The following is a 14,385-nucleotide window of genomic DNA, read 5'->3' on the forward strand; positions in this document are numbered from 1 at the left end:
GGTTAAATATGCTCTGATCATAGCATTAGTTTTTCAGTAGTAAAATATAGCTTCATTCTCAAATGAGTGCCATACTTTTCTTAATAAATAATAAAGAAGGCGACCTATAAGAATATCCTACCTACTTGTATTTTAGTAGATAAACAACTCAATGAAATGATTGGAAATCCAAACACTGAGGAAGTTCCTACAAAATCTGTGCTTGGGATTTTCGAGTTTAGAAATAATACTTGTTCAGAGGATCAATGAGAAACTGGATGATTGGAAAATCACAGTTTAATTCTCTCATTAGGTAAACAAAAAAAAAAAGCAAAATAATTAAAGCATAAGAAACACCAATTGTTCTGAAAAAAGAGAGAAATGTCCTCCAGGGAAAAAAACAATCTCAGAAAGATATTAAACAGATATAAATTGGAAAATGATCTGCTAGGCCAGGATAGAGAGATGCAAAAGGGGAAATGAGGTATAGCTGAATGTAACTGCTCTCGAAGAGAGGATCAGGAGAGAGAAATGTTGTTCTAAGTTGTGATCAACCAGGCAGTAAGGTTTTGGCCCCTAAGTGTTAAAAATCACAGAAACACTAGAATGACTTACCAGACAAGAATCAGGGTCCAGGGAAACACTGAAATTTGCCACCATTACATGCAGTTAAAGTGGCTGAGATAAGAGTAACTAAAAACCTGCACCTAAGGATTGCTATAGGGATATAATGTGTTTGCAGAAAACTTGAGGAGATTTTTAGAGACGACCAGAAAGATTACTATAATATGCTACAAGAATGACTGAGTTGGTTCTAAAGTGATTCCTTTACTAGTGAGTGAAGTACAGGATTACCTGTGCCCTGGACACATAACTGAAAAGTGTATTGAATTAGAATCCCAGTCAAAGGTAGAGAAAACTTTAAGCAGGGCCATTACTATCCCATAAGGCAAAATTGTGCAACTAAAATATGTTGCTCTGTGTTTCAGATAGACAGTACCATATAAGGGCACACGGCTTTCTAAAGGGGATGCCGACTGAATACCTCCTTTTGCAGCTCACCATGTAAAAAAATAAACATAACAGTTCTGAAATTAGCCATACCAAAAGGAAGTCAGGAAGAACTATAGTAAATAGAATTCAAGCTTGAAGTAGATGTTAGTTTGATGGGAAAATAGCTTACAGATAGGATTAACCAACTTAGGGTGAGTCAGAGAAACAAGACTCTTTGAGCAGTGGATTTATTTCACAGGCCTATATTTCTCACTAAAAGAGACTTTAACAATCTAGAAAAGTATGTTAAAACAAAACAACATACAGTGAAGAAAATGTAAATCAAAAGTAGGCACACAATTCCAGTAAACAATATCCTTGCATGTGTTAAGAAAAGGAAAAGAATCAACCTAAGGAGCCGGTTAAGATGTTAAGAACAATCATTTGATCCTTCCTAAAGGAGTAGGGAAGTGGCTTTTAACACTGCACATACTCATGTACCTAGGGTACTTTAAATAATAATTAAGGCTCCTATGCTAGCTCAGATCTATTGTTTTAAAAACGGGAAGTGAGGCTTTTTTTTAAAGAGCTAGCTACTGTTTTCCAAGGACAGAGTCCAGAGGCACCGGACTAGAGGCATATTCTACTACTGAATAATGGTATAGATTGGAATTCTAAACAAGGTCCACCTCATCCAAAGCTGGGAAAAGACAGTGTCTTGAGACATACATGATAAAGCTATTGTTCACTGCTGGGCCCTAGTGGAACACCTTTGGACGGATTAAGAGTTCTCTCAATTTAGGGATCTTCTGGGAGAAATTCCACAGCAGAAACAGTTATGAGTACTGGGGGCAAAGTTTTCTGGGAGGCAAGTTTCCCAGGCATAAGCAATTCCACAGCAAGAGACAATAACATTAGCCAAGTGGCAGAGGACAGAAAATGCCTCATGATGAGATAATAGAAAAGCTATGTCACCAGGCAGAACTCACACTCGGGAGTTGCACTAGGGAAACAGAGACATGGAGATTTAGGGGGAAATAAAATTAGACATCTTAAACTATTCTGTATTGAAACCTATATAGGGTCTGGGGCAGATGACATTGCAAATGTCTTTTATTAGAGGGTAAAAATGATTCAAATGCCATTCTCTGAAAGAATCTAGTAGAAGTTATGTTGTACATTTTAAAACTAACCACACTACTGAAACAGGGCAGCAATACAAAACGAAAACAAGAACATCAAAAGCTGTTTTTCCTATTGATGATGCTATCACTTCTCCAGTCTTTGTGCATTGCTTATGAAATAAACCAGAAAAATGGCTTCCTGCTCGTTCAGATGGCCTTTCTCACTCTTTTTCTGCTTCTCACTCTTTTGTGAATGCTTGTTCCAGAAACTTAAAATACTGAAGGCCAGAATTCTGCCCTTCCTTCTCCTGTAAACCAGTCTTCTTCCCAATCTGTCAATGAACCACATCATGAACTGGTAAATCAGCAGATTTAAATTAACTTACATTTGTCTTCCTTCTCCAGGCTTTAAATTTCTTCTCTCATTTAAAAATGTAATAAAATCCTTCCCGTGATATGAAATGTAGGATCTAAAAATTTAATCACGTAACATGCTGGATCACATTTTTGCGAGGTTAATGAAATGACTGGGGTAAGCCTGTCTAGCTCACTGGTCAGGGAATCGGAGCCTGTGAAATCCAAAACCATGTAAGTCCTGCCTGCATTTTGGTGCCACCTGGTGGCAGTTGTCCACTCCAGCTTAAAATATGAATGGTGATAACTATCCTGTGACAGGCTGGCACTTCTGAGACAGAAGCAGTGATTCCAAGTAATGGACCTGATTGGTTGACCAAACCTGCAGGGATTGGGCCAGGAGAATAATGAGCATATAAGGATCCAACTTCTTAAGATGTAGGTGTTTGCCATTTCCCTGGTTGGCCTCGTCTTCCCTCTAGACAGAAAAGACTAGACTGCTCCCATTCAAGAATAGAGTTTGATCAAAAGATGGGAGCTAATCATTAATTCCACTATTTACAAACTTGGATTAATTCAGAGTGAACCATTAGAGAGTTCTTCTGTATTATGTTTCTGGTTCATGCCTTTTTCCAATTTTGCCTTTTAGCTTCTTTGTCAAGACACTGGTCATACCTCTCCTGAGCAATCATAGCAAACTCTCAGCATGTTTTCCTGAGTCTTCAAGATTTAACTCAAATATAACTTTTTTCTAAATGTTTCCCAGTGTCCTTCCTCTGGATTTCTTTCATGCCCTTCCTTTTCTGCCTCCTTAGCATCCTGTATAAACATTTATGTAGGACATATAAGCCTCTCATAACTCATTGCTTAGTCATTTGCCCTCTTGATCTTGAGTTACTTTAGAATAATCTTGTAATCATTTGATTCCCAGCATTTACCACAGTGCCTAGAAAATTATGGACAATTATCTCAGTGTTACTTTAGATATTCCTCCATTTTACACATTCATAACATTACAGATCATTTCTTCATTGGCCCTCCAGTACTTGAAATATTTTCCTCACGGCAGCAGAATCACAGCTTATTTGAGCATACACTGCAAGAATCTTTGTCAAAAACTTTAACATTTACACTGTTGATTTAATATAGAAGCTAAATATTAACTCCAGGATATTAATTTTAACATTACCACTGTCCATATAAAGTAATCATACCCTTTAACTTTCCCTCTTCCTCCTTCTTCATCAGTGTCAGACAGTTATTACTCAACAAGTATTTTTTGTGCATCTACTATGAGCAAGACATAGTCCTGGGCAATGTGAACGTCAAAAAAAATATGGTAGGAGCTCTTCTCATCCCCTTGGAACTAAAATAAAGTTAGATAAATGAAGTTTAAAATGTTGAGAATGATAATAACAAAAAACCATCATCTTTTAATAAGCAGAGTATGCACCAGGCATTATATTGTTTTATAACAACCTGACAAGGCATATAAACATTTCCTACTCCATCGTTTATCAAATAAGGGAGGCAGGAAGACACCCCAAATCTGTCCAAATGTATAGAGTAAATTAATGTAAAGCTAGTATTTGAATCGGAATTTTTAGATGGATGGCCACGCTCTTAACCTTGACATTACTCATTTACATCTTAAAAAAAAGAAAAAAACAAGCAGGGTAGAAAGTATTGATGTGGAAGATGAAAATGAAAAATTTACCTTCAGGTAAACTATAGGAAAAGTTTCACAAAGGAAGTAGGATTCGAAATAGATACTGTAATCTATGGAGAGAGTAGTCGCAGAGTGAATTAAGAAAATGTGTCTGGGAAAGAGGTGACTAAATATTAAGCTTTATATTGCAAAATTCTAAAGACAATTTTTCTTTTGTTTTAATAAAGCTCCATTGTTTTCCTTCTCAATATGGTATTCAAATTAATTTATTGTCCCAGTAATGATTTTCAGTGCATAAGGGATTCATCTTTTTTTTAATGTTAATTTATTTCTGAGAGACAGAGAGAGAGAGAGAGAGAGAGAGAGAGAGAGAATGCAAATCAGTCTCTGGGCTCTGAGCTGTCAGCACAGAGCCCAACATGGGTCTTGAATTCACAAACCATGAAATCACGATCTGAGCCAAAGTCGGATACTTAACTGACTGAGCCACCCAGGCACCCCAAAGGATTCATCTTTTAACTAACATTTTGCCAGGAGCCTTTACGAAGGTAGGAAATAATTATTCTACATGAGGTCTAGTCTGTGATTATGAGGTAGACAATGTAACTATAGAGATCAAAAGTAATCATTTATACTAGTCACACTTTTACTACTCACTGAAAATTTGTATACAGAAACATCTGTGTTTCTGCATGTTGTTTTTACTTTTAAGATCAGATAGTTTAAGAAGTAGTATGTGTCCTATTTTCAGTTAGAAAAATAGTGGAACTTTTTTATGGTCCTTAACATAACAGCTAGAAAAGTTTCGGCCTTTTCATTGTGCTAATAGGTCACACAGAGCAAAAGAATGAGCAGGATAACAGAAGCCTATATTAATTATAAGCCAACTGGAGAAGAAGTAAGAGTATTAGAGTCATCACATTTTGATATATATGTGAGATCATTTGTTGCTCATAAAATATGCTTTACTGGGAAGGGGTATTAAGAGGAATAAATATGTCCCTTTTAAAAAAAACTTTCACAAAGACATCTCAAGGTTTCTTTTTTTTTGAGATTTGCTGGATTAGAGAAATATTTTTCAAATGCAATGTCTAGTTAGTAGCAGTGACTGAAAAACAATTCAGGCAGAAACCACAGTTTTACTTTTTACATTCCAGTGTAATCGGTTTTGTCAACGCTATTTACCATTTGCCAGGCTGTGTTTTTACTCTCTGTAAGAACAAGGTGTCCATGACCTTTTACCAAAATGAGAAAACCTCTTTCTGCTTCCTTTGTAGTTTATCTACCCAAAACCTTCTAGCGGTCTACACAACTATATGGCTGAATCAAAGGTATTCTTCTTTTTTTTTTTTGGTCCATGAATCATTTTTCAAATGAAGTTATAGATATGAAAGTACTCTGAAACTGAATGGTGATTGAGAAGTGTATGATACTGTTTTTACTATTATTTATCTTATCTTCCTACTATACAAAGTTTCCTCCAAGATATCCAGTAATCATTGTTTCTCAAAAAATGTAACAAGAATTCTCCTGTTGAACCTCTGTTCTGTTGGTTTTGCTTAGAAACATATGTGTCTAAAATGAACATATTCTGCCATTTCATTTTGATCTCAAACATATCCCCCCCCACACACACACACAGCCAAATTGTGTGTGCAGGTCAAAGTTTCACCATGCCAACACAAGTTTTTTAAGTTATCATTTTCCTTGTCTTCCTACTTCTGTAAATACATTTAATAAAATATATTCACTGGAACATTAATTTCTCAGAATATTAATAGATATTATACTATAAAGGGTTCTCTGGTTTTAAAAATGTATTAAATTCAAGTAGTCATTTAAGTGTGGTAATTTTAATTTTAATGGCTATAATTTCTTTAAGTATTTTCTAGAGAAAATTTAGCATGAGAATAGCTTTAGAAGTACTTTCTCAATCTTTCCATTTTACAGATGATGAATCAGAAATTTATCTAGAGCCTTCACATAAATGTTGAAAGTCACAGTTTGTAGCAGAACCAAGACCTGAATCAAGACTTTTCTACTCATTCTGAAACTTGTATATTAAAAGAATAATTTATATGTTTCACTCCAGACAATCTTAACGTCATTAGTATGTTAGTATGTCAATGTATAACACACTGTATTATCCCAGGTTCTACAGAGAACAAGAATCAATAGAAGAGGGGCATGTATGTGTGTGTGTGTGTGTGTGTGTGTGAGAGAGAGAGAGAGCGAGAGAGAGAGAGAGAGAGAGAGAGAAAGAGAGAGAGAAAGAGAGACAGAGAATGAGAGAGATACAGAGAATGAGAGAGATACAGAGAAGTAAAGAGCATGAGAATAAAGAATTGGTTCACATACTATAGATGCTGTGAAGACCCAAAATCCACAGTCAAAAGCTGGAGACCAAGAAGAACTGAGGGTGCAATTCCAATCAACTTCTGATTCCAAAACTCTGAAAACCAGGTAAATCAATGGTGTAAGTTCTAGTCCAAAAGCCAACAGGTTTAAGACCTAAAAAGAGTCAGTTTCTCTGAGTCCAAAGGCAGCAGAAAAATCCATGTCCCCACTCAGAAAGACTGCAGGAGTTCCCTTTTAGCTCTTTTGTTCCATTCAGGTTAGTTGGATGATAAGTGCCCAGTTTATTGGATGAGGCTCACCCACACTGAGGTGGGCTATCTGCTTTATTCAGGAGACTTATTCCAACACTAATCATATCCAGACACATACTCACAGGTGCACACCAAATAGTGTTTGATCAAATGTCAGTGCATCCTATGGTTCAGTCAAGTTGACAAAGAAAACTAACCATCACACATTCTCAGGACTAAAATGGGGTGGACATATGAGTATTTTCTAAACATTTTTATGACAAATTCCATCTTTGTGAGGACCAATTCCCAAGACCAACATTCTAGTCAACATATTTGAAATTTGTGGCTCAAGACTTTAGAGTCCATTACTACACATCTCACTCCCTTCATAACCTTTGAAAGTTTGTTCTTCATTCCTTTTTGAATCAATATTTCCTCAGAAAGCAATAAAATTAGTAGAACCTATTATAATGGAGGGGCTTTCTCTTTTAAGTAACTACGGTAGATTATTGCAATAATGGCCTCAAATTTGTTCATATTTCTCTGTACCAATGCCCTCAGGAGGTCCCCTCACACACTGACACTAGATTTGGGCATGTTACTTTCTTTTACCAAATAAGCAAAAGCCAGGAGACACAAGAAAAGACTTAAAAAGTGATTGAACATTGGGATTTTCCTTGTTTTTCTGATTTTGGAACCTTTCTGGGTGATACAGAGTATGCCCCTGTCTTATCCTACACCTAGGCTGATAGCTAGCCAACCCTCAGAGCTGTGACATCTAGGTGACCAGCAATTGACTGCAAATGCTTGAGTAAGCCTGGCCACAATCAGAAGAATAACCACCCAACTGAATCCAATCAGAATTGCTCACCTCCAAGGCAACCATGCTGTTTTAAGCCAGTAAGTCTTAAGGAGACTTTTTACCCTTTTTACCAAGAGTTTGGAACTAAAAGACATTGTTCTACCAAGTTCTGGCTATGTGACTCAGCTTCTGAAAATGTTGTTTCTCCGTCTTTAAAATTAAGACAAATTTTAAAAAATACTAAATAATGTTGTCTAATAAAGCACATCATGAATTTAGGGACTGTTTTGTAAGTCCTAAGTCCTATACATATCAGTTATTATTTTGTAACTCAGCTTCTGAAAACCTTGTGAGATTTTACCTGTTGTTATTATTAATTATCACAATGCTAGCTATCATTGGTATTATTTGTATGATGTCATTTGTTTCCAGTCAACCAGTCCTAAACAGTTATGTAGATTATTTGGTCCCTCCACCAGACCTATATAGACCTGGCCCCTAGAACAAGGCAAAAAAAAAAAAAAAAAACAGTTAAGAATGGACATAAAACCAGAATTTGGTGTGCCTTGTCCAGTGAGCCCCTTATGTTGTTCACATGGATCTTTGTTCAACATCTTCAGCAAGCCCAGTAAATATAGAAATGTTTGCATACAATAAAGAACTCCAAGGACAGGCCCTGCCAGTCTCTCTACTACATGGGAGAAAGAGAGGCCAATATGAGCAATGTCTTGCCATATGGTATTAAGAGTGTCCTGCATATGTTGATTTTTCTCTGCTTCTGTTTCTTCATCTACTAAAGTAGGAAAACTATTGCATAGTATCATTGTGAGGAAGATATTAGCATCAATATAATGATGCATAAAACTAATTTGTCTCTAGGTTCCAACCTCCAATTCTTTCTCAGAATTCTAATTTTAAAATTACACTTTTAGGGGCACCTGAGTGGCTCAGTCAGTTGAGCATCCAAGTATTGATTTTGGCTTAGGTCATGATGCCAGGGTTGTGGGATCAGGCCTCATGTGGAGCTCGTTTGCTTAAGATTCTCTCTCTCTCTCTCTCTCTCTCTCTCCCTCCCTCCCTCCCTTCCTCCGTCCCTCCTTCCCTCCCTTCCTCCACCTCTCTCCTGTTCATGCTCTTTTCACTCTCTCTAAAAATAAAAAGTAAAAAAAAAATCACATTTATATTATAGTGCACACTGGACACTAGGAAAAAGCATTAAGCCAATTTAACTTTTACTTTACTTTTTTAATTTACTGACACATCCATCTCAGAGAAGTTATTTACTGACATAGCTTTGGAAAAGTAGATTCTTTAAGATGCTGAGGTTGCCTCCAAAATGGATAATTGAACACTGACTGATTTCACTATCAAGATAGCCAGTATGGTAGTAGTAATGGAAACTCAAAGGTTGTAAATAGATTTCCAATCTAGGATACCTCATTAAGCTTATTTTCTTTTTACATTACCTGACAACAAATGGAAAAAAAAATACTGATTTCCCTGGTTGCAAAATTAATCCAATTATTCTATAACAAGTCAATTTGCATATAAAAGAAAGGGCTATGAAATGGAAAAGTTGTTTATATAGTGGATATTGTAGTATGAATTTAGATTGAAATTTAACACAGATTTTAAGGGAAGAAAATGTACATAAAATGTACATAAATCATTACTTACATACATAAAAACTATCCTGATCTTTTTTAAATTTTAATTCCAGTATAGATAACATACGGTGTTATGTTAGTTTCAGGTATACAATACAGTGATTAGAACAATTCTATATATTACTTAGTGTTCATCATGATAAATATACTCTTAACCCCCCATCAACTATTTCACCCTTCTCCCTACCCACCTTCCCTCTGGTAACCACAGGTTCTTTCCCCTACAGCTAAGAGTCTGCTTTTTTGGTTTGTCACTTTTTCTTTTCTTTTTTAAAATTCTGCATGTGGGTGAAATCATATTGCATTTGTCTTTCTCTCACAGACTTATTTCACTTACATTATAGTATCTAGGTTCATCCATGTTATTGCAAATGCCAAGATTTCATCCTTTTTTATGGCTGAATAAATGCTCCATTGTATATATACACCATTTTTTTATTCATCTATTGGGCATTTGGGCTACTTATGTGATTTGACTATTGTAAACAATAATGCTGTAATAAATACATGGGGTGCAAAACTTTTTTAAATTAGTGTTTTCATTTCTTTGGATAAATACCCAGTAGTGGAATTACTGGATCATATGGTAATACAATTTTTAATTTTTTGAGGAACTTCCATACAGTGGCCGCAGTTTCGTGTCAACCAATAGTGTACAAGAGTTAATTTTTCTCCACGTTCTTACCAACAGCCACTGTTTCTTGTGTTTTTTATTTTATCCATTTTGACACATGTAAAGTGTATCTCATTGTGGTTTTGATTTGCATTTTCCTGATTGTGGGTGATACTGAATCTTCATTTGTCTGTTGGCCATCTGTATGTCTTCTTTAGAAAAATGTCTGTTCATGTCTTCTTCCCATGTTTAAACTGAATTATTTGTTCTTTTTGTATTGGGTTGTAACCCTTTGTTGCCAATGTCACTTGCAAATATCTTCTCCAATTCAATAGTTTGTCTTGTAATCTTAATTATTTCCTTTGCTGTGAAGAAGATCTTTATTTTGATGTAGTCCCAACAGTTTAATTTTGCTTTTGTTTCCCTTGCCTCAGGAGGCATCTACAAAAATGTTGCTATGGCTGATGTCAGAGAAATTACTGCCTGTGCAGTAATTCTAAGCCTTTTATGGTTTCAGTCCTCACATTTAGGTCTTTAACCGATTTTGAGTTCATTTTTGTGTATAGTTTAAGATAGTGGTCCAGTTTTATTCTTTTGCATGTTGCTGTGCAACATTCCAACACCATTTGTTGAACAGATTGCCTTTTTCCTATTATGTATTCTTGCCTCCTTTGTCAAAGATTAATTGTCCACATAATTGTGAGTTCATTTCTGGGCTTCCTATCCTTTTCCACTGATCTATACATCTATTTTAGTGCTAGTACTGTATTGTTTTAATTACAACAGCTTTATAGCATATCTTGAAATCTGGGGTTGATACTTCCAGCTTTGTTCTTCTTTTTTTCATGATGTCTTTGGCTATTTGGGGTCTTTTGTAGTTCCACATAAGTTTTATGATTAGTTGTTATAGTTCTGTAAAAAAATGTTGTTGGAATTTGATAGGGATTACATTAAATCTGTAGGCTTCTTTAGGTAGTAGGACATTTAAAAAATATTTGTTCTTCCAATCCATGAGCACTAAATATCTTCCCTTTTGTGTTGTCTTCAATTTCCTTCATTTTTGTTTTAGAGTTTTCACAGTATAGGTGTGTCACCTCCTTGGTTAAGTTTAGTTCTAGGTATTTTATTCTTTTTTATGCTATTGTAAATTGTATAGTCTTCATAATTTCCATTTCTTCTGTTTCATTATTATTGTATAGCAATCCAACAGATTTCTATGATTCATTTTCTTATTTTGTGACATCACTGAATTATCAGTTCTAGTAGTTTTTTGGTGAAGTCTTTATGATTTTCTATATATAGAATACATATTCTATATATAGTATTCTATATATAGTATTATGTCTGCAAATAGTAAAAGTTTAACTTCTTCCTTACCAACTTGAATGCTTTTATCTATTTTTTCTTGTCTAATTTCTGTGGCTAGGACTTCTAGTATTTTGTTGAATAAAAGTGGTGAGAGTGGACACTCATGCCATGTTCTTGATCTTAGTGGAAAAGCACTGAGGTTTCCCCATTGAATATAATGTTAGCTGTCTGTTTTTCATATGTGGTCTTTATTATATTGAGGTATAGTCCCTCTAAAACTCCTTTGTTGAGCCTTTTCATCATGAATAAATATTGTACTTTATCAAATGCTTTTTCTGAATCTATTGACATGATCACATGGTTTTTATCTTTTCTCTTGTTGATGTGATCTATCACATTGATTGATTCGTGAATATTGACCCACCATTGCATCCCAGGAATAAATCCCACTTGATAGTGGCAAATGAAATTTTTTAATTTATTATTTGATTCTTTTCTGATATTTTGTTGTGGATATTTGCATTTATGTTCATCAGAGATATTGGCCTAGATCACTTTTTTTGTAGCATCTTTATCTGGTTTTGGTACCAGGTTAATCTTTGCCTCATGGAATGAATTTGGAAGCTTTCCTTCCTCTTCTATTTTTTTTTTTTAATAGGAGTTTCAGGAGTATCAGTATTAAATCTTTAAATATTCAGTAGAATCCACCTGTGAAACTGTCTGGCCCTGGACTATTGTTTCTTGGGATTTTTTTTGGTTACTGATTGAATTTCATTGCTGCTAATCAGTCTGTTCCAAAAATCTACTTCCTGATTCAGTTTTAGGAGGTTATGTTTCCAGAAATTTAGCAATTTCAATATGTTGGCATAAAATTTTTCATAATATGCTCTTAAAGTCATTTGTGTTTCTGTGTTGTTTGTTGTTATTTCTCGCCTTTAATTTCTGAGTTGAGTCTTTTTTTTAATGAGCCTGGCTAAAGGCTCATCAATTTAGTTGGTCTTTTCAATGAACCAGGTCCTGGTTTCATTGATCTGTTCTATTGGGTTTTTGTTTTTAGTTTCTATTTCATTAACTTTTTCTCTAATATTTAGTATTTTCTTCCTACCATTGGTTTTGATATTTGTTTATTCTTCTTTTTCTACCTTCTTTAGCTGCAAAGTTGGATTTTTTTGAGGGTTTTGTTTTGTTTTGTTTTTCAGTTTTGGTATTTTGGTTTGTTTTTTTTTTTTCTTCTTGTTAGGCTTGTATTGCTATAAACTTCCCTCTAAAACACCTTTTGCTACATCCCAAAGATTTGGGACCATTGGGTTTTAATTTTCATTGTCTTCACATAATTTTAGATTTCCTCTTTAATTTCTTGATTGACTCATTCGTTGCTTAGTAGCATGTTATTTGACCTCCATGCATTTTTGCTCTTTCCAGATTCTTTTTTTTTTGGGGGGGGGGCACTGACTTCTATTTTTATATTGTTGTGGTCTGACAAGATGCATGATTTGTCTTCAATATTTCTGAATTTGTTACAACTTGTTTTGTGGCCTAACATGTGATCTACTCTGGAGAATGTTCCATGTGCACTTGAAATGAATGTGTATTCCACTGTTTTAGGCTAATGTTCTGAAAAATATCTGTTAGATATATCTGGTCCAATGTATCAAAGCCACTGTTTCCTGTTGATTTTATGTTTGGAAATCTATATTTCTGTTTCCTTCCCTAGATTTGGGAAGTTTCCAGCTATTATTTCTTCAAAATTTCTGCCCCCTTTTCTTTTTCTTCTCCTTCTGGCATCCCTATAATGTAAATGTTATTATGCTTGATGGTGTCACTGAATTCTTTTAATCTATTTTCATTTTCTCTCATTATTGGCTTTTTGCTTTCCATTACTCTGTCCTCCAATAACTAATCTATTATTCTGCTTCCTCTAGTCTACTGTTTATTCCATCTAGTGTATTTTTAATTTCACTTATTTAGTTCTTTTTTAATGTTTTCTAAGCCTCACTGTGTTCCTTCACTCTTTCCTCAAGTCAATTGAATATTTGTATGACCACTACTTTAAATTCTCTACCAGGCATATTACTTCTGTTTCATTTAGCTTTATTCCTGTGATTTTTGTCCTGCTCATTCATTTGGAACTTATTTCTCAGTCTTGTTTTGTCTAATTCTTTATGTCTGTTTCTAGTGTTAGGAAAGTCAGCTTTGTCTCCTGTTTTTGAAAGTAGTAGCCTTCAGAATAAGAGGACGCATAGTGCCCTGCATTAAAATATTTCCTGTTCAGTGGAATCTGGCACTTCAGGGATATTTCTTCTATGTGTTGGAAGTGCCCTACTATTGTGGCTGAGCCACTTTTGCCTACAGTCCAGTTGTCTGCAATTGATCTCTTTGCCTGTTGTGGGCAGGGTTGGATCCCTGTGTTAGTGAGGCAGTCTGGGGCCACCATGGGCTTGAGTTGAGTCAGACCAAGTGTTTGCCAGTGATTTGGCAACACCAAGTTACAAAGAGCTCTCTCTACGCATCATGGTAAGCTTTTAATGGTGGGCAGGGTCTGCAGTCTGACCAAATGTCTGCCCCCAGCTCCCTGTTGGGCCAAAGTTAGACTGGTGTGTGTGTTTATCTTCTCCAAGGACAGGTGTCACTTTGGATTGGAGCTGGCCACTATCAGAACTGCTTGCACATTGCCAGGCTTGTGGAACCACTTTGCATGGGCTCTAGCCAAGGGCATATTGGAATATTATATCCACTGAAGAACACGGGGGTGGCCTTGCAGTGTTACCAAAGTTTGGCAGATCTGCTGTGGGAAGGGATCTGGAGCTTCTTTAGAGAACTCCTGCTACAGCTCTGGAGCGGGGGCTGGGGGGGGGGGTGGGTAGTGCAGGAGAGTTGCAGCAGGTGTTGAGTGCAGTAACAGTAATGTCCACAAGGGTCTGCTGCAGGAAGAGACCTGCAGCCACCTGGTTAACCTTCTGCCATGGCTGACCACATGGAAAGGGCAGATCCACAGAAGCTCTCAAGAGCAGAGAATGCTGTAAGCAAGAGAGGTGTATAGTGTTGGTACCGACCTGGTTCCCACACATGTGTGTGTATCTAGGCTGTGGCATTAGAAGGGAAACGGTGCTACCAGCTCTTTTGGTCTTGGAGAAGTCTCCAAAAGATCCCCTCCCCTTCATAATATGCTCTGTGATTGGTTAAGAAATCTCCTCCCCAGTGTGCCCTAGGAGTTTTTCAAACTGCTACTTCTATACTACATCTCTCTGGGGCTCTTGGTTGTGCTTTCTCTTTAAGGGTGGGAAC

The sequence above is a fragment of the Lynx rufus genome, unplaced genomic scaffold (assembly GCF_022079265.1).
Source record: "Lynx rufus isolate CCGP_SWC_20201006 ecotype Redwood Valley unplaced genomic scaffold, mLynRuf1.p SCAF_3, whole genome shotgun sequence".
Lineage (NCBI taxonomy): Eukaryota > Metazoa > Chordata > Mammalia > Carnivora > Felidae > Lynx > Lynx rufus.